General features: G+C 37.2%; 1 pseudogene across 1 annotated transcript in view; it reads left to right on the top strand.

The window, feature by feature from the left end:
- Positions 1–6,223: 6,223 nt before the first annotated feature.
- The window catches only part of LOC149565818 (disease resistance protein L6-like), a 38,862-nt pseudogene continuing 21,992 nt past the window's right edge, over positions 6,224–23,093 (top strand). The window contains exon 1 of the transcript XR_016361388.1: positions 6,224–6,510. The product of XR_016361388.1 is annotated as a disease resistance protein L6-like (transcript). The remainder of the gene's footprint in view (positions 6,511–23,093) is intronic.

Here is a 23,093-nt window from a genome sequence, read left to right as displayed (position 1 = left end):
GGATGCAATGCAAAAACATATTGCACATGCAAAAAAATTGATCCATGATAACAATTTCTCTATAGAAGATCACATGATCAAGCTATTAATTGAGGTACAAATTACTTTGCATAGTTAAAATATATTGCAAGAGAATAGGGACATGACAATGTCCACAATTTTGAAGGTACATAGTGATTTCCTTTCACATTTTGGTGTTACCTTGTAATATTTGCATTTTTGGCATTTGTGTCAAAAAATGGGAGTAGTATTATGTAGTGTTATCATATACTAGATACTTGTATACAAATGAAATAAGGAAGGAAACATGTGTATAGTATGAATGATGTATATACATAGTAGAAAATATGTTTACAAAAACAATTTTGAAAAATAAAAAAATAGAGTAAGAGGTTACTGAGCTACAGTCATAGACAATAGTCAAAACTGTGTTGAAGGCCCAAATTGTTGATAGGGGGAAGTTTTGACTTATATTTTGAGTATTCATATTTTTGGTATGATAAGTGTTTTTGTCACTAATTCCAAAGGGGGAGATTGTTGACCTTATGGTTAAATCATTTGTCTATCAGTGACTTAACACTTAATCAATTGGTTACATTGCTACTGAGCTCTATAGTAGCTATCAATCTTATCATAGTGCTCGCAACGTAAACCAAGTGTTTCAGTTGCTCCTAAGCTAATCAGTCAAATTAGAATTCATATCGTGCTTTATAGTGTCTACCAAGCATATGAGACATAATATAGTATTTTCCAAACATTACAATGTCTACCGAGAGTCAATGGCAAAGTGCAATATAACCCGAGCTTATCAGTTGCTACCAAGATTATAGTATTAATGAAGTGAAAAAAGATAGTGTTGACCAATCGATGCAGTGTCAACCAAGTAATTCAGTGTCTACCAAATTCTTTAGTGTTCACTGAGTCATCCAGTGTTGATTGAGCTCCTACTACTCCAAGTGATAAGTATGGACCGAGATTCAATGTCAGCCAAGTGCCAGAACTTGTCAAGTGTTGATAGTGCTTCCAAGTGTCAAAACATCACCCGAGTTGTCTTTAGAAACTGAGTTCTAGTAGTTAGCCAACTTAGTGAAGATTTTTAGAGTTTGGTAATTGGAATGCATTATATCATATCCAAGTAAGTAATAAATAATGTGAACAATTAGAAGAAGCACGAGTGTGAATTAGAAGGCTACAAGCAATATAAGGAAAAGAAGAGACTTATCCATCATAGCTAGGTGATAATTGTTATTCAAAGGAATCTCATCCATAAATTCAAGTTGTGGATTAGAATTCATCCTAATAGGTGCATCAATCAAATTCTTTAATGAGGTGGACTTGACATTTCTTTGCAAAATCTCCTAATAGAGTGCATACTTCATTGTATGTTGTAAATCCTTTCACAAGGTAGATCTAATAGTCCTTAATGCTCCTAACAGGGAAAATCACTAGAATTGTAAGCCTTAATAGCCAACTTTATACTACAATCATAAAGCTTGTGGGTATCATCCCCAACCCAATTTTACTTTCTATTTTGGAGAGTTTCTGGGTCACCAAATATTGTGTCAAGTGTTATGAATGTTTAATTACTATCAATACTTCATGCATGCAATTATTAAACTATAAGTTTTATTGGTTCCTGATTCACACCCCTCCCCAGTTACCTAGTCTATATTACATTTCCAACACTTGCATCAAAATGCCTTTCATAATCCACAACTTACTAGACCACTTCATTTGGTCAATTAACACTAAAAACAACTTATAACTTGTTTACTCAACCCTTATAGGCCTATTAATAGTCAAACTTACAACATGACTTACTCTCCTTCCTTGAAAACTCATTCACCTACTATGACTATTTCAAAACACAAATTCTAATTCAAACTTTGTTGACTAATTTATTCAGATCCTGATCACTTCTTGATTGATCACCTGCTTCAACTCTCTTTGTCCCTTTGGAAGCATATCTTATCTACTCAACCAAAGATCCTTCTTACTAAAATCACAATCTATGGACCATTTCAAATCTCTGATTTGATTCACTATCCCCAACAATATTTGACTCAAGTTTCAAAATATTGTTTATTTTCCTACTCACTAACATCTAGGACTTCCAACTTTAGATATAATGCTTTGATCCACTTCTGCGACATGACTGGGAGAGCGAGCAAAAAGGGGCTAGGGTTTCTAGCTCAGATGCTTGTGATGGTGAGGGTGAGGAGTCTAAAGCAGATGAGGATGATGGATGGGGGGCCTTCTTTCTGTCAATTCCCTCTAGCTTTGATGGGTGTTGTCATGTTTTAAGGGTGGATCTCATTGGTGCAAAATGGAGTGGTTTTTTTGTTGTTTAGTGGGTATTTGTTGTTGAAGGATGGTTTTGTTCTAGTGGCTCTTCTCCACACTCCAAAGGGGTTTGGCTCTTATGGGTGGCGATGGGAGATAGAAGGTCCCATGTTAGTGCTTGAAGTGCTATTAGGTTGTGCATTGGTTGGACCTTTATAAGGGGTTGGGGTTTGTGGGTGGATATGTTTTTTGTTGGAACCCTTGTTCCCCACTTTGGGTTTTGGATGTATGGGATCTTTTATCCTAGATGTGTTGTTGGATTCTACCTCCAATGGGCTCTCTTGTATTTGGAGTTTTAAGGAAATGAGGATATAGATGGGGTTGGTTTGGAGGGCTATGTGTAGTGGCTTCATCGATAGTTCTTTCCCTTGTGGCCTCCTATTATGGTTCGTGGGGCCCATGTGAACCCTAGGGTTTTTAGGGGCTTAGATGTCGATGGTCTGGTCTATAGGGGAAATGTGGCCCATGTTCTTGGTGCTAGTTTTATTGATGGGGGTTTTTTTCCCTAGATGGGTTTTCATTTTTAGGGGTTTTACTTTTGATAGCTCCCCTTGGCTGGGAATTTTTGTTCATCAATTGGGGATTATCTTGTCCCTTGATGTTTCTTTCTTTGGGGATTCCTTTGGATGCTCATGCTCTGAGGTGAATGCTTCCTCTATTTGGGACTCGAATCTAGTTAAGGTAGTTATTTCAGAGCCTTTGCATGTGTGGTGGAGGTTTCCTATGCCTTATTATTTCACTTTCCTGCTTCCTATTGAGGTGGAGGACCCTATTGAGGGGGGAGAGAAGCTTATGGAGGTAGCTAGTTGTTGGAGTATAGTGGTTGTAAATGTGTTCAACGGGTACTCTCCCATTGTTTGTGAGTATCTCTTTCTTATTGGAAGAGATCTAGCTAGAGAGAACATGTATGGATGATGTACTTCAGGTGGTGAAGAAAGGATGACTCTAGAGCTAAACACTTTGGTGTGGAGATGTGTGTTACATCCTATGAAGATTGTCTAGGTTTTATTCTTAGCTTCTAAGTTCACTGCTCCTATGGAGGTGGAGCAATCTCTTATTAAGTGGAGATCATATTTGGGCATTGGGAAAAAGAGGAGACTCCTATTGAGATATTAAATACTTCCACTATTTTTTGTAGTTTTGATAGTAGAAGAAGGGGGAGTTGTTCTTACCTCTAGGGCTTGGTCTTCCTTCTTTTTGCCCCTCTTAGTATGGTGTTTTGGGAGTTTGTGGGGGGTTGCAAGTCTTTTGACTACATTTTCCAAGGTTGGAGCCTTGCTTGGACCTATGGTTGGATGATATGCATTGTGTTTGCCAAGGCTAGAGGTATAGTCTTGTTTTGGTCCTATTTCTTTTCTTGCTGTTCTGACAGGTGTAGATGGCCTGAGTTTTTTCACTTGTTTCTTATGGTGATTTATTGTCTTATTGTTTCTTTTCCTTGTGATCGAGTGATTGTTGGAAGTTTTAAAGGGAACACTCTGGTCCTTTGTTGTTATTATTGGTTTAAGTATGTAGCTATCATGGCGGCTTGTCCCAAGTCTTTCATTGTCAACATTGACCATGGTTTGTAGGTTAGTTACTTGTGGAGCTTTTTCTTTGACAACTCGAGAGATTAAACTTGTCTGGATCTTTCTTTAGTAGGCACTGGTAATGTTTTGGTGTCTAGTGTTCTGATTGTACTTCGAGTTAGCACCCGTTAATTGATATTTTTCTTAATTAAAAACATCTAGGACTTTCTATCTTCTACAAACCCTTATCCCAACTAATTTACTCTTATAAAGTTTTTCCACTCATATCCAAAATCTAACACATTTCATATATGGTTCTGACAACTAAAAAAATGATATTTAAACTTCTATTGTCCAACAAAGAGAATTAAATGCGAACCTCTATGGTTGATTAACAACAAATCCTTCCTTCATCTCATAGTTTTCCATAAGGCTTTAGATAACTTCAACATCCATTTATACATTCAATTCCATACTTAAAAAATCATTAATTTTACACAATCCTTATGTGAGAAAAGTCTTCCACAAACTCCAATATCACTACCAAAATAATGTGTCAATAATAAGCCATTGGCCAAATCACGGACTAAATCATTGAATGCTTCTTTGCACACTTTGGAGAAGTTAATATACATTGTGCCCCACTCTTATACCAAATTTGGGGACTTATCACATGTGAAATATAGCAAATACTATATTTTGTTGTTGTTGTTGTTACATTCAAAGATGTAGAAGTCTCACAAAAATTCATAAAGAAAATTCACCATCTACCATTTTTAACTTTCATGCAATTTATGTTTTTGCAACTCCACCTTAACAAAAAATGAGAACTCACACATTGTGCAATAAATTGAATTAATATCGATACATGCGGTTGAGAAGGAGTAATAAGGCATATAAATCTAAGCTTTACTAGAGAAATAAAATATTTAAGCAAGACCAACATTCACTCAAAGTCATATTTTTCAAATTAAAAATTACCTAAAATGCCCTATAATTTTTTATAGCTAATCATGAAAAATAAAAGATAAAGAAAAGAAAATATTTTGATAGAAAAAAAAACAACATACTATATATTATTTTTATAAAAGTTCATTTTCAAGATAAATTTGAATGTTATTTGCAAAGATTAAAAAAAGGCAAGCACCAAAAATCATATTTTCGATTTCAAACTTTCTATATCTACCCTCTTCAATTTGTCATCTTTGTTTTTCACTAAATAGACTATTTGATTTAGATGTCCATTGAAACTGGGAATGGGTAGACTGAATGAACACAAATATGAGCCGTGTGTCTCACAATTGTTTAAAAAATGTGCTAGAATGTAGAATATGGAAACAAAGACTACGAATGTGATGTGTATTCTTGAATGACACATAGAACAAGAAATACACATTAGGATGCCTTCAAAATATGTTACAAACATTGTTTTACATAACCATTATTTCTTTGTCAAACAGTTTGGCTGCTAATTCCATTGATCATGTTTTAATAAAAAAAAGTGAGTGCAAGGTAGGCATTTCTACCCTCTTCCCCTTAACATCCACTTAACTACACACTGATGACACAATGTAGTTAAGGCAGATGGACTTGTAAAGTGCCACATATTCCCATCATGTCATACATTTCTCACATACTTTCATTTTCCTTAATTTTTAGAAGGCAACAGAAAAATACAACTACCAAAAATGTCTGCACCAATAGAAATAAGAGAATAAAAAATGTAAAACTTATATTTAATAAAAATATGCAACACAAGCTTAGATTAAATAATTTATACACATTTTTTAAAAACTGAATTAATTGAAAAATGCAACACCAAAAAAGACCTTAACGACAAGGACTAATAAAACTAAAACCAATATCTACTTATATAGACTAAAAGGTAAATCAAACCCCATTTCACAAAGATCAGTTTCTTCCACTCCAAAATTCTTTTCCAAAGTATTGGAAGATCCTTCGTCGAATATGCATTGTCTTGTTCACGACATTGTGTTCGTCCTTGATAACTGCGTCGTTTACCACATTCTTGGGTTCTTGATATCTCTTTGCTTATCACATTCTCAGCGAAATTTCTACCCAACTGGGCATGTAAGTTATGAAGGAAGCAAGAATGAGCAGAACAAGGTAAAATGCAGATTTTTCACCGATGAAAACCTTGTTCGGAATGATTTGCCTTAGGAATATACAATCTTTGAATAACACAATTCTTGTTCGCAATGGACACAAATGTTGGCTGACTTTTCTGTATATGCAACAGGCTTCCTTATTATGTTTCCAACGCAGTAGGTACTTCTCCCTCCACTCCACACGCTTCTTGTTTCAATTACAAGTGGAGTACATTGGGCTAAGAATTAGTTTGGCAACTAAAATCATTCTATCTAGTGATGGACTCTTATAGAGAAACTCCTTCGTCCTCAGGAAGCTATATTGAGTGTTACGATGTATTCATCAATCACCATGGAGATGACATGAAGAAAACAGTGGCTAGTCTCCTCTACAATCGCCTCACTCTCGACGGCTCTATGCGAGTATTTCTGGATAGAGATGAGATGGAACGAGCCTTTGAACTCACGGAACAGATTCAAAGCGCAATTGCCACAGCATCTGTCCACATCGCCATTTTATCAAAGAATTATGCAAAATCAAGATGGTGCTTGTGTTAGAAATAGTCAACAGTCATGCTATTATAACCAAACAGCAAGTATGCCACACATTTCCTATTAAATTGGTATCAAGATAGGAATGTCCTCCATGAAACTAGGTCATACAACATTATCCTAAGAAGATATGAACGTCCTCCATGATACTAGGTCATTTAGCATTATCCACTTATCCTCTAGAATCATCTTCTCATCTCATGGGCTCTCTATATATAGAGGCCATTGCATAGCCTTGTAAAAATTAGTTTGATGAATAAAATTTGCTTCTCTCTTAAGTGTTTATTTCTGTTTTTTCATTGCCAAGTATTTGTGCTTATTTCAGATCTTAGTAAATCTTAGATCTCTTATTTTTTATCATGGTATCAGAGCAAGGTTTAGCCAAGTTCAGCTGGAGATTTATTTAGAAATTCAGTTAGAAATATTGCTAGAGGGTTTTGCTGCAGGAAAATAGTTTGCTGAAAATGGTTTGTTTGCAGGGCTGATTGTTTTTTGGAGTGATATTTGGTTGCAGGGCTGTTATGTTGCTGGAGTATTGCTAGATTTGTTTGAACTTGATCTTTTTGCTAACATGGGTTCTTCAAATGAAGTTTTGTCTATCTTTGATGGAAGTGGTTTTGCAGAATGGAAGATTGCAGTCAAGAATGCTCTAAGAGAGAAGGCTTTATGGAGGATAGTAAATAAAGAAATTGGGGAACCTCAACAAACTGATAAAGAAAAGGAGTTGTGGAAATGTAAGTTGGAACAAGCTAGAGGTATTATTGGTAAAGCTTTGAGCCCCAATCTAAATAGAAGATTTGTTGATATTGAGAACCCAATAGAGCTGTGGGAGATTTTAGAAAAAGATTATAAAGATGCAGACATGGCTAGCACGTTTAGTATAGAAGAAAAATTGATGAATTTAGATCCATCTTATTTTGAAAAAATGTCTGATTACTTCAATGAAGTTACTTTTTTAAATACTCAACTAAAAAAAATAGGTGCTGAATATGCAAAAAAAGATTTTCAGTTGATTGCAATGGTTGAAAGTAAGCTTCCCCAGCCATATAAAGTTTTTAAGGAATCAAAGAAAAGGGTTCTTCAACTAAATGTCAATACCCCCCAGCAAACTTTTGATCAATTTTGCAAATCTGTTTTAGATGAAGAAGTTCAGCTTATTAAAGAAGGGCATATTAAGAAGAATCATGCATATACAGCCAAAAGTAAGTTTTTTAGAAATGATGGAAAAAAGAATTGGAAAGGAAATAATAAATTTCAAAATCATGAAGGTTCTAATCATTTTTCTAGAAATGATGGTGCATAAAAGCAAGCTGGAAGAAAGCCTTTTATTTGCAGGTATTGTGGAGGTGAGAATCACATGGAGAAGTTTTGTTTGAAGAAGAGGGACAATGAAAGGCAGCAATATAAGCCCAAGCAAGAAAAATTTAAGGATGGAAAGAAGGATAATCATAGTTTCGTAGCTATCTCTTTAAAAAGGCAAAAGAAATCAAATGAGGAGGTAATTGTTACACCCAAAAGTAAATCTAGTGTTAAAGGGGGATACTTTGCTTCAGATTCTAATAAAAAATGGATTTTAGATTCAGGGGCATCATCTCACATGACTGGGGATAGATCTTTGTTTATTGATTTTTACGAAGGGAAGAATTCAGATCAAAAAATTTCTATTGGCAATAAAATGAAACTTCTAGTTTTAGGAACAAGAAATGTTAATGTAACACATGAATCTTTGAAAAATATTTTATTGGTTAAAGGATTGGGGGTGAATCTTATTTCAGTATACAAAATAGTTCAAGCTAGATATGAGTTTGTTGTCAATGCTGATCAAGTTATTGTTAGAGATAGAAAAGACCCAAGCAATATAATTGCTATTGGTAGAGTTGATCATGAAGAGAATCTATTTAAATTTGTGGGGTTTCTTGATGATAAATATACACTCTCTCATGCTTTTATTGCTCAGACTGATTATATGTCACAACTTTGGCATGCTAGACTTGGACATTTAAATTATAAAAAAATACAAGATATGGTTAGAATGGATATGGTTAGAGGATTAACAAAAATTTTAGCTTGTGAAGGTGTGTGTGAAGGTTGTGTGTTAGGGAAACATCATCGAGATCCTTTTGATTCAGGTAAAGCATGGAGAGCTAATCATCCATTGCAACTTATTTATAGTGATTTATGTGAACCAGGATATCCTTCACTTTCAGGTGCTAGGTACCTTCTCACTTTTATTGATGATTATAGCAGGAGAGTATGGGTTTATTTTCTTGAAAGGAAAAAAGAAGTGTTTGAAGTATTTCAAAAGTTTAAGGCATTAGTTGAAAATCAAAGTGGCAAAACAATTAAATGTTTAAGGACAGATAATGGGGGTGAATATTGCAATTATGCTTTTGAGTCATTTTGTGAAAATTATGGTATTAAGGTGCAAAGAACAGTTCCTTATACTCCTCAACAAAATGGGGTGGTTGAACGAATGAATAGAACTCTTTTAGAAATGGCTCGTTGTATGTTGCATTTTAAAAGTTTGCATAATAAATTTTGGGGTTTGGCTATTTCTTGTGCTGCACATATTATAAATAGAATCCCCACCAAAGCTCTCACAAATATCACCCTTGAAGAAGCATGGAGTGGTAAGAAACCTCACATTGGATATTTTAAAGTATTTGGGTGTATTGCTTGGGCACACATTCCTGATGCACAAAGGGAAAAGTTAGAACCAAAGAGTCATAAATATTTGTTTATGGGTTATAGTGAAGAATCAAAGGCTTATAGGTTATATGATTTGACAACAAACAAGGTCTTTGTTAGTAGAGATGTAAAGTTTGATGAGCATTCACAACTTACAGCCACTCCTTCTCACTCTACAACAACAAATGCTTCTCATTTTTCAAATATTTTAGGAGGAAATGGAGACTACATTGATGAGGATGAGTTGTGCACTTCTACAAATGATGAAAATACTAGTGAAAACAACACAACTAATGCTTGTAATCGGACATTTTCTGCAGGTAGTAATGATGAAGAAGATAATTTTTCGGGTAGCCAAAAGACAAAGAGTGTTGAAGAAATATATAGGCAAGGCTCAAAGATCCAAGGGAGGAATGGTAGTGCTCTCATGGCCAAAGTATTACAAGTAAATGACCCAAGATCATATGAGGAAGCTAGAGGGAAGAAAGAATGGGAGCAAGCTATGGAAGAAGAATATGATGCTTTGGTGAAAAATAAAACTTGGGAACTTGTGCAACTTCCCAAAGGTAAGAATGTCATTGGTTGCAAATGGGTTTATAAAACAAAATTTAAATCAGATGGTGCTATAAAAAAATTTAAAGCTAGATTGGTTGCTAAGGGATTTAATCAAAAAGAGGGTGTTGATTATGAAGAAACTTTTGCTCCTGTCATTAAAATAAATACAGTTAGAATTATTCTTTCTTTGGCTGCAAGTCTTGGGTGGCATATTCATCAAATGGATGTAAAAAATGCTTTCTTAAATGGAGATTTATATGAAGAAATATATATAGATCAGCCACCAGGTTTTGTAGATCAGCAACATCCTAATCTTGTTTGTAGATTAAAGAAGTCACTTTATGGGCTTAAACAAGCACCAAGAGCATGGAATGAGAAGATTGATAAGTATTTTCAGCTTCATGGGTTTCAAAAATGCAAATCAGATCCAAATCTTTATGTGAAGAGAGAGCAAAATGAAATTATTCTTATTGCAGTTTATGTGGATGATTTACTCATAGTTGGACCAAATATTGGGTTAATTAGTGATTTCAAATCAGATCTTAAAGGGGCATTTCATATGAGTGATTTGGGTGAACTGAATTATTTTCTTGGCTTGCAAATTAGTAGACTTCATGATGGGTTATTTATCTCTCAAGAAAAATATGCTTTGGATCTTTTAGATAAATTTAACATGCTTGAATGTAAGCCAGCCCCTACTCCTTTTCAATCTGGAATTAAGCTTACTAAAGAATGTATTTCCAAGAAGGTGGATGTTACTTTATATAGACAGCTTGTTGGTAGCTTGGTTTATCTAACACAATCTAGACCAAACATTTGTTTTGCAGTAAATTTGGTATCTAGATTTATGCAGAAACCAAAAGAAACTCATTGGTTGGCTGCCAAAAGAATTTTACGATACATTCGTGGCACCATTTACTATGGCATTCATTATAGTTACAAGTCTTCAATTTCTTTGACTGGCTTCACAGATTCAGACTGGGGAGGTGACATAGATGATAGAAAATCTGCTGGTGGTTATATTTTTCAGCTTGGGTCAGGTCCAATTACATGGAGCAGCAAAAAAAAACTACTACATCATTGTCCTCATGTGAAGCAGAATATAGAGCAACAAAAGAAGCTAGAAAGGAAGTAGTTTGGATTCACAACTTTTTATTTGAGCTTGGTTTTGCACAAAGTTCAGCTACTCCTTTGTATTGTGATAATCAAAGTGCTATCCAAGTTGCAAATAATCCTATTTTTCATGCTAAAAAAAAACACATTGAAATTGATGTTCACTATATGGGTATGTGCAAGATCATGGTGTACCAAACTATGGCCTTAAGTGGTAGTGAAAAATCAGCAAATCAGGTTTATGTCAACTTGACACATAATTTTGAAGTGGTTATGGAATTTATATCAAAAAGTTGTAAGAAAATAATTTGTAGAAAATTGAATGTAGTTTCTAAACTACTAGGCCTAATCAGGAGAAAAAAATAATTGATTGGTCAAAAGTTTGAATTTTAATGCAGTACTAAGAAAATTTCAGGGCGAAAATAAAAAGTAGGTGTATGTCTGACCACCTTAATCAAAATCAAATCATAATATTTTTTTAATATAATTATAGATATGAAAACTAGACTCATGCCCGGATGTGACGCATATTTTTTGATATTTTTATTCCAAATAAATAATTAAATATGAATTTTCTACCAAAACTTTTTTGGATTAAAAAAAGTCTCGTGTCTGACCACCCTAACTAATAGAAAATTTGATCAAATTTTTTTTTTTTTGTTTTTTTCTTATACTAGGCGAAGTATAGAATGTGACGCAACTTTTAGATTTAAAAAATGTTATACCGTTTGAAAGTTATAGCTATTTTTCATTCAGTATGTCAATCAGTACTTTACAATAATCTTCATTGATAATTAACTAATAAATACTTATCGAACTCAGAATTTGACAAAAATTATATTGATGGAATCTAGAGAGCGATATTAAGAAACCCATTTCGTTTCATTCAATTTCGATCAAAATAACATTGTCAGACGGCTACCCGAAGTCTGAGTATCACTAAAACTCTCTATAAACACGTCTTTGGCGTTGATCGGGCAGGCTTGGTAAATACCAAGCCTGATCGGATATCCGATTTGACATCGGATATCCGATATGGCTCGGTAGTCAAATTATAAAAATCTTCAAATTTTGGAGGAAAATTTGATTTAAACGTTCTAGTTTTTTATTTTTAAATTATTTCACTTATATTAATATGTAAAGGCATATTTTAATATATTATATATATATATATATATAATAACGTAATGTAAACATACAAGATATAATCTAGTAATATATAATAATATCTTATGTTAATCTTATTACAATCTATAAATATAATATATATTATTATTATTTTTACTAAATATAATAACCTAATTTATATATATATAAAATAAGTATTATATATTATTATATTAATATGTATGTTATTAATATATTTATATAATAACGTAATATTTTCATTAAATATAATAATGTAATATGTATATGTATATATATATATATATATATATATATATATATATATATATATATATATATATATATATATATATATATATATATATATTGATATGTATATTATTAATATATAAGAGTCAAAGGGGGTCATAGGGTGACCTATAACCCTCTTTGACCCATTAAATGACGATATCTGTTTCTAGGGGTCCTAGGACCCCTAGGGACATATGTCATCCTTTAATGGGTCAAAGGGGGTCCCTTTGACCCATTAAATGACGACATATGTCCCTACCCCCAGGGACATAGCCGAATTGTTCATATCGGTCAAAGGGGGTTATAAGGTGACCTATGACCCCGTTTGACCCATTAAACGACGACATATGTCTGTAGGGGTCCTAGGACCCCTAGGGACATATTCGAATGGGTATTATGGGTCAAAGGGGGTCATAGGGTGACCTATGACCCTCTTTGACCCATTAAACGATGAGATATGTCCCTAGGGGTCCTAGGACCCCTAGGGACATAGTCGAATCGTTCATATGGGTCAAAGGGGGTCATAGGGTTACCTATGACCCCCTTTGACCCATTAAATGATGACATATGTCCCTGGGGGTCCTAGGACCCCCAGGGACATAGTCGAATCATTCATATGGGTCAAAGGGAGTCATAGGGTGACCTATGACCCCCATTGACCCATTAAACGACGACATATGTCCTTAGGGGTCCTAGGACCTCTAGGGACGTATTCGAATGGGTAATATGGGTCAAAGTCTTTGACCCATTAAACGACGACATATGTCCCTAGGGGTCTTAGGACCCCTAGGAACATATTCCAATCGTTCATATGGGTCAAAGGGGGTCATAGGGTGACCTATGACCCTCTTTGACCCATTAAATGACGATATATGTCTCTAAGGGTCCTAGGACCCCTAGGGACATATTCGAATGGGTAATATGGGTCAAAGGGGGTCATAGGGTGACCTATGACCCTCTTTGACTCATTAAACGACGACATATTTCTCTAGGGGTCCTTGGACCCCTAGGGACATATTTGAATTGTTCATATGGGTCAAAGGGGGTCATAGGGTGACCTATGACCCCCTTTGACCCATTAAACGACGACATATGTCCCTAGGGGTCCTAGGACCCTTAGGGACATCTTCGAATGGGTAATATGGGTCAAATGGGGTCATAGGGTAACCTATGACCCTCTTTGACCCATTAAACGACGACATATGTCCCTAGGGGTCCTTAGACCCCTAGGGACATATTTGAATCGTTCATATGGGTCAAAGGGGGTCATAGGGTGACCTATGACCCTCTTTGACCCATTAAACAACGACATATGTCCCTAGGGGTCCTAGTATCCCTAGAGACATATTAGAATCATACATATGGGTCAAAGGGGGTCATAGGGTGACCTATGACCCCCTTTGACCCATTAAATGACGACATATGCCTCTAGGGGTCCTAGGACCCCTAGGGACATATTCGAATGGCTATTATGGGTCAAAGTGGGTCATAGGGTGACCTATGACCCTCTTTGACCCATTAAATGATGACATATGTCCCAAGGGGTCCTTGGACCCCAAGAGACATATTCGAATGGGTAATATGGGTCAAAGGGGGTCATAGGGTGACCTATGACCCTCTTTGACCCATTAAACGACGACATATGTCCCTAGGGGTCCTAGGACCCTAGGGACATATTCGAATTGTTCATATGGGTCAAAGGGGGTCATAGGGTGACCTATGACCCCCTTTGACCCATTAAACGACGACATATGTCCCTAGGGACATATTCGAATGGGTAATATGGGTCAAATGGGGTCATAGGGTAACCTATGACCCTCTTTGACCCATTAAACAATGACATATGTCTCTAGAGGTCCTAGGACCCCTAGGGACATTTTCGAATCGTTCATATGGGTCAAAGGGGGTCATAGGGTGACCTATGATCCTCTTGACCCATTAAACGACGATATATGTCTCTAGGGGTCCTAGGACCCCTAGGGACATATTCAAATGGGTAATATGGGTCAAAGGGGGTCATAGGGTGACCTATGACCCTCTTTGACCCATTAAACGACGACATATGTCCCTAGGGGTCCTTGGACCCCAAGGGACATATTCGAATGGGTAATATGGGTCAAAGGGGGTCATAGGGTGACCTATGACCCTCTTTGACCCATTAAACGACGACATATGTCCCTAGGGGTCCTAGGACCCTAGGGACATATTCGAATCGTTCATATGGGTCAAAGGGGGTCATAGGGTGACCTATGACCCCCTTTGACTCATTAAACGTCGACATATGTCCCTAGGGGTCCTAGGACCCCTAGGGACATATTTGAATCGTTCATATGAGTCAAAGGGGGTCGTAGGGTGACCTATGACCCCCTTTGACCCATTAAACGACGACATATGTCTCTAGGGGTCCTAGGACCCCTAGGAACATATTCGAATGGGTAATATGGGTCAAATAGGGTCATAGGGTAACCTATGACCCTCTTTGACCCATTAAATGATGACATATGTCTCTAGGGGTCCTAGGACCCCTAGGGACATATTCAAATCGTTCATATGGGTCAAAGGGGGTCATAGGGTGACCTATGACCCTCTTGACCCATTAAACAACGATATATGTCTCTAGGGGTCCTAGGACCCCTAAAGACATATTTGAATGGGTAATATGGGTCAAAGGGGGTCATAGGGTGACCTATGACCCTCTTTGACCCATTAAACGACGATATTTGTCCCTAGGGGTCCTAGGACCCCTAGGGACATATTCGAATGGGTAATATGGGTCAAAGGGGGTCATAGGGTGACCTATGACCCTCTTTGACCCATTAAACGAAGACATATGTCCCTAGGGGTCCTAGGACCCTAGGGACATATTCGAATGGTTCATATGGGTCAAAGGGGGTCATAGGGTGACCTATGACCCCCTTTGACCCATTAAACAACGAAATATGTCCCTAGGGGTCCTAGGACCCCTAGGGACATATTTAAATCATTCATATGAGTCAAAGGGGGTCATAGGGTGACTTATGACCCCCTTTGACCCATTAAACGACGACATATGTCCCTAGTGGTCCTAGGACCCTAGGGACATATTCAAATGGTTCATATGGGTCAAAGGGGGTCATAGGGTGACCTATGACCCCCTTTGACCCATTAAATGACGACATATGTCCCTAGGGGTCCTAGGACCCTTAGGGGCATATTTGAATCATTCATATGAGTCAAAGGGGGTCATAGGGTGACCTATGACCCCCTTTGACCCATTAAACGATGACATATGTCCCTAGGGGTCCTAGGACCCCTAGGGACATATTCGAATGGGTAATATGGGTCAAATGGGGTTATAGGGTAAACTATGACCCTCTTTGACCCATTAAACGACGATTTGAATCGTTCATATGAGTCAAAGGGGTTCATAGGGTGACCTATGACCCTCTTGACCCATTAAACGATGATATATGTCTCTAGGGGTCCTCGGACCCCTAGGGACATATTCGAATGGGTAATATGGGTCAAAGGGGGTCATAGGGTGACCTATGACCCTCTTTGACCCATTAAACGAAGACATATGTCCCTAAGGGTCCTAGGACCCCTAGGGACATATTCGAATGGGTAATATGGGTCAAATGGGGTCATAGGGTAACCTATGACCCTCTTTGACCCATTAAACGATGACATATGTCTCTAGGGGTCCTAGGACCCCTAGGGACATATTCGAATCATTCATATGGGTCAAAGGGGGTCATAGGGTGACCTATGACCCTCTTAACGCATTAAACGACGATATATGTCTCTAGGGGTCCTAGGACCCCTAAGGACATATTCGAATGGGTAATATGGGTCAAAGGGGGTCATAGGGTGACCTATGACCCTCTTTGACCCATTAAACGATGACACATGTCCCTAGGGGTCCTCGGACCCCAAGGGTCATATTCGAATGGGTAATATGGGTCAAATGGGGTCATAGGGTGACCTATGACCCTCTTTGACCCATTAAACGACGACATATGTCCCTAGGGGTCCTAAGACCCTAGGGACATATTCCAATCGTTCATATGGGTCAAAGGGGGTCATAGGGTGACCTATGACCCCCTTTGACCCATTAAATGACAACATATGTCCCTTGGGGTCCTAGGACCCCTAGGGACATATTTGAATCGTTCATATGAGTCAAAGGGGGTCATAGGGTGACCTATGACCCCCTTTGATGCATTAAACAACGACATATGTCCCTAGGGGTCCTAGGACCCCTAGGGACATATTCGAATGGGTAATATGGGTCAAATGGGGTCATAGGGTAACCTATGACCCTCTTTGACCCTTTAAATGATGACATATGTCTCTAGGGGTCCTAGGACCCCTAGGGACATATTCGAATCGTACATATGGGTCAAAGGGGGTCATAGGGTGACCTATGACCCTCTTTGACCCATTAAACGATGATATATGTCTCTAGGGGTCCTAGGACCCCTAGGGACATATTCGAATGGGTAATATGGGTCAAAGGAGGTCATAGGGTGACCTATGACCCTCTCTGACCCATTAAACGACGAGATATGTCGCTAGGGGTCCTAGGACCCCTAGGGACATATTCGAATGGGTAATATGGGTCAAAGGGGGTCATAGGGTGACCTATGACCCCCTTTGACCCATTAAACGACGACATATGTCTCTAGGGGTCCTAGGACCCCTAGGGACATATTCGAATTGGTATTATGGGTCAAAGGGGGTCATAGGGTGACCTATGACCCTCTTTGACCCATTAAACGACGACATATGTCCCTAGGGGTCCTCGGACCCCAAGGGACATATTTGAATGGGTAATATGGGTCAAATGGGGTCATAGGGTGACCTATGACCTTCTTTGACCCATTAAATGATGACATATGTCCCTAGGGGTCCTAGGACCCTAGGGACATATTCGAATCGTTCATATGGGTCAAAGGGGGTCATAGGGTGACCTATGACCCCCTTTGACCCATTAAACGACAACATATGTCCCTAGGGGTCCTAGGACCCCTAGGGACATATTTGAATCGTTCATATGAGTCAAAGGGGGTCATAGGGTGACCTATGACCCCCTTTGATGCATTAAACGACGACATATGTTACTAGGGGTCCTAGGACCCCTAGGGACATATTCGAATGGGTAATATGGGTCAAATGGGATCAGTGGGTAACCTATGACCCTCTTTGACCTTTTAAATGACGACATATGTCTCTAGGGGTCCTAGGACCCGTAGGGACATATTCGAATCCTACATATGGGTCAAAGGGGGTCATAGGTCACCCTATGACCCTCTTGACCCATTAAATGACGATATATGTCTCTAGGGCTCCTAGGACCCCTAGGGACATATTCGAATGGGTAATATGGGTCAAAGGGGGTCATAGGGTGACCTATGACCCTCTTTGACCCATTAAACGACGAGATATGTCACTAGGGGTCCTAGGACCCCTAGGGACATATTCGAATGGTTAATATGGGTCAAAGGGGGTCATAGGGTGACCTATGACCCTCTCTGACCCATTAAACGATGAGATATGTCGCTAGGGGTCCTAGGACCCCTAGGAAGATATTTGAATGGGTAATATGGATCAAAGGGGGTCATAGGGTGACCTATGACCCTCTTTGACCCATTAAACGACGACATATGTCCCTAGGGGTCCTTGGACCCCAAGGGACATATTCGAATGGGTAATATGGGTTAAAGGGGGTCATAGGGTGACCTATGACCCTCTTTGACCCATTAAATGACGACATATGTCCCTAGGGGTCGTAGGACCCCTAGGGACATATTTGAATCGTTCATATGAGTCAAAGGGGGTCATAGGGTGACCTATGACCCCCTTTGATCCATTAAACGATGATGTATGTCCCTAGGGGTCCTAGGACCCCTAGGGACATAGTCGAGTCGTTCATATGGGTCAAAGGGGGTCATAGGGTGACCTATGACCCCCTTTGACCCATTAAATGACGACCCTCTTTGTATTATATATTATTATATTAATATGTATAATAATATAATATATATATAACAAAGTAATATTTTTATTAAATATATATTATATTATAAATATTATTATATTAATATATATGTTATTAATATATCTATATAATAATGTAATATTTTAGTATATATAACGTAATATTTTAGGATATACTATTTTAGGATAATAATTATAATATAAATAAACACTAAATATTAATATTATTATATGTATAGTAATAATAATAATACTATTATAGCTATAATAATAATATATATTAATACTATATATTGTAGCTTAATATAAATAAACACTATATATTTACACTATTATATCTATATTAATAATATTAATACTATTATAGGTATAATAATAATATTGATACTATAGGTATATTAATACTATTTTATATTAATATTATTGATATTTTATACTAATACTAATATACTATTAACTTAGTTATAAATTAAAGTCGTTTGCCTCCAAATATTTTCATAATATTAATATTATTGTGGCAAAGGAGGGAAACCTTAGCAAGTTTTCCCCCCAAAAGTCCTTTTCCTATATCGGATATCCGATCTATTATCGGATATCCGATTATACTGGCATCAATTTCAAATATTTGACTGTCCCTACAGACCCGACAACATTAGTTTTTTACCTCTTTTTTCACGGGATTTGTAAAAAGTCGTGTTTTGGGGCCCAACCAATCGAAAAGAATTCGAAAATATAACCTTAGGTGTTCAAATTTGTCATCTGAATGGGGAGCAGCAGTCGTCGAAAGAATAAACGTAAAAGGAAGATATCCAATGAAGACATTGCAACATATAGGGAAAAGGACAAAATGAAACACTGAAAAAAAAGACAAGGTATGCTAAATATCAATCAAGTTAACGATGAATTAATAGAAGGTGAAATCATAGAGTCAAATAATGAAAATGTACAGTTGGGGAATGAAAATGTACCTATTGAAAATGATAATGCGGAAATTGAAAATGTAGAGATTGAAAATTTTGAAGAAATTCCACCAAGTCATAATCCAAATTGCATAATTGACCATGTTGAAGATGACAATGCACAGGAACTTAATGCACAAGAACCTTACATATCTCCTAATTATAATCAACATGAAGGTTTTAAAACACCAAAATGGATAATTGAAATTGATGAAACGATTGACTAGTTTGGAAGGAAAAAAATCAGAAAGAACCATTCGGTTATGGGGTTCAAGACTATATTAGATGTTTTTCGGCAACAAAACAGTGGTAGAGAAATGTCAGCTTTTCATGCACTTATTAAAGATGCAAAAGATGAGACCTATGCTTTCCAAATTGAAAATTCGTGTCAATAAAAAGTCGGAAAGAAATGCCATTATTGTGAAGAATCTTTTCAGTGCTCTCAATAGCGTTGGGAAAAATAGCAGAGAGAAGGATAATAGAGCTACTCGAAGGGTTATTACAACTTCTTTGGTAAGTCATCATTTGAGAAAGGGTAGATATATGAGACAAACTTGTATTGATTTGAATCTAAATTGTACTACTTTGAGAAGAGCACTTAGTCGACGAGAGAAAATTGATGATCCTCTTCAAAATGAAACATGGGCATTTGGTGGGAGACTTCCATGTTTTGATAAGAAGCTATCCGACGATGTGAAGGAAGAAATTATACAATTTTGGCACTCTAACTCACGAGTATCACCGAATGCTAAAGATGTCTTAAAGTTGAGAATTGACATCAGAGACCGCACGCCACATCCTAAACACTATTTGGAGGTAAGTCAAACTATGTTGTTCAAACAATTTAGAGAGAGTCATCCAAGTGTTCATATATCACAAAGGGATTTTGAATCTTTGAAGCCATTTTATTGTGTGCCACTCAAAATTCGAAATACATGTTGTTGCAAATATCATGTTGAGTTTTCTATGCACCATGAACTATTATGCTCCATCCGTTCTACTTTGCATAGTAAAGAAATGTTGGAGGATTGTGGGGCTAGTGGGCTTCCAAAATCATCAAGAGACTTGTTAGATCAACTCTTATGTCATAGAGTTGATGGTTGTTCCTTTTATAAAAATGCTTGCTTAAATGAGAAGTGTTCAGAATGTGGTGGCTTATCCAAGTTTGACACATGTTTCCATGAGGGGTGTGAACAAGATCTTGGAAAGACAATAGTGAAAAAAAAGGTCTATGAAATGGTGAAATACACATTGAAGAGTGGGAGTGAGAGCTCTAGATGTGAATTGGTTGGAAAAGATATCAATGTGGCTAATTTTATTTTAGATTTCAAGGCAAATCTTTTTTACAAGTATGCAAGACATAGTCACAGGTCTCAGTGGTTGGATCAACAATTTAGAACGTGTAAGGAGACTTTTCCCATTGGCACTATTATATCAGTTGTTGATTTTGCTGAGAACTACACATTGCAACCTCAAAATGAGACACAATCTCAGTATTACAACTCTATTTAGATTGCAATTTTTGTTCACATAACATATAGACATGCCCCTGATAGTGCGGAAGATAATCGAAAGATTATTAGAGAGTATCATTTTTATATGAGTGATGATAGATCTCACTCTCACGAGTTTGTGCAACATTGTTTCGAGAATTTTTTTATTTCTTACACGAGCATGCAATTGCTATGGATAGACATATCATTTGGTCAGATAAATGTACAGGTCAATTCAAGAATGCTCGCATGTTTTATTGGTTGTGTAGGATACACGTAGAGAGAGGGGTGCCTCATATTTGAAGTTTTTTTGAGTCCGTCCATGGAAAAGGGGAACATGATGGAGCAGGGGCATGTGTGAAGAGAGCTCTAGTTAAGGAGCAACTGAAGATTTCAACAACAGAGCTTCTTGATGCTCGTAGCATTGTTGATTGGTGTAGTTTAGCATTATCACAGGGGGGACTCTTAATTCAGTGGTACGCAGGTTCTTTTGTTTGGTTGAGGAAGGGTCCATAGGTGATAGATCAGATTGTGCTACAGTGACAGACTCATCAAAAATGCATTCATTTCAGAGCTCTAATTCTAGTACATGGACCATTTGGACACGACAACTAGCTTGTTTTTGTCTTACTTGTTTTCAGTGTGATTGGGATCACTGTGAGTCAAGTGAGTGGGTGGACACATGGGCTCCACATTATCTTACTCCATTGTCTATCATACCCTCTATCAAAAATGATGACATGGAAAGTTTGCTTGAGCATAATCATCTATCAGATCTACTTCAGCCAGGACATGTCTTTGCATTGGTTGCACCACAGGGGAATGATGAGAAATCTGATTATTGGTTAGCACGCTGTGTAAGAGGAAAACAAAAACTTGCACAACCGATCACAAATGATGATGGATTCACGTATCCTACTGGTTCAGTGGTTGTTGCTGGAACATGGCTGCGGACATACATGCTTAGAAGGAACGAAATTCCTGCATTCGAAGACTATCAGAAGCACAAAGTAATTCTCATCTATTCGCATCTTATTATAGCAACAAATGTAAAGTTATTGAAGCATCAAGGAAGACCAAAATTAAAAGAACTTTTTACTATTGCTAATGCTGATTATGAAGCCTTGTTGGAGACCCTAAAACAGAGAGAGGACCCTATTGGAATACTTGACTAGGTATATATACTTCTTATGTTATTTTCTTCATAATGATTTAATGAATTGATGATTATCTTGTTTAATACAATAAGTTACTAATTTTTGTATGATATTGGAATGTAAGTACATCATGAAGAGTTGGAGGGGGGTGGTATTGGGGAGAATTTCTAAAATTTATGATGTATTATGATGTAAAATGTGTAGTTTTTTGTATATGGTTTTTGTATTTTGGTAGGTTCTTTGTAAGGAATTATAAGAGGAAGATATTGAACAAGTTCTTCCAAATCATATTTGCATGTGATACAAAGCTATAACGACAATTTTAAGAGCATTTATAACTATATGAAAGATAATTGCATGCGGATATCTTATTACAAATTTGGTTTTTTCCTTATTTGACATAAAGTTGACATTATGATTATTAAAACTATTTTTATCAAACTAATCAAATAAGAAAAATCCATAAAGTACGGATGAATAATTAGAATACTTGATTTCTTCCATTTTACAACCAATCTCATTTCTTCCTGAGGCCTAAAATAACCTATCTCATTTTTGAGAGATCACATTTCGTTTGGATTCAGCACAAGGATCTCGCTCGATGCCAAAACTCGCAGTGTGCCTCAGTTCATAGGTGCACCACAGCGTAACTTTGAAACCACTAATCTTGGCATCGAATCGTCAGTCCCATTAGCTCCAGATGAGCGGGTGAACCCTAGTCACACCTTTGTTTTGGCCACGAAGACCATCCATCATTTGCGGCCACCCCGTACCGAGGAGTCTTCAAGGTGCTCTAAGTGCATTTTGAGGTCGATCCTTCGAGGGTCATAACTCAGAGCTCGTGAGGGCTATCGATGAACCGTTAGAGGAGACAAGTTCCTAAGGATGGAGTGGCTTAGTTTTTTTGCTAAAATAAGTTAGTGGGAAGGCTTTATTAGAGGGTCTTGGCCAAATTAGTGGGGTGTTTGCCAAAATTTCTTATTTTATTTCTACTTGGTTTTGTTTTCTTGTTTTGTGCTTGAGTATTGTTATGGGATTGGGACTTACACTCACCCTTGTGGGAAGGGAAGAGAAGTCCAGGGTGAAGGGCTTAAGTTGGGTTCGAAAAATGTATTGAGAACCTTGGAGTATGGGCTCCATTGTATGCCATAACATTTCATATCTTGCTGGGGGTGATAAGGAAAGTATGGTGTAGAAAGGAAGTTTGAGGAGTTACAGC

This window comes from Cupressus sempervirens, chromosome 3 (assembly GCF_028749045.1).
Source record: "Cupressus sempervirens isolate cs-2001-9-10 chromosome 3, ASM2874904v1, whole genome shotgun sequence".
NCBI lineage: Eukaryota > Viridiplantae > Streptophyta > Pinopsida > Cupressales > Cupressaceae > Cupressus > Cupressus sempervirens.
This window is presented reverse-complemented; position numbering and strand designations above follow the sequence as displayed.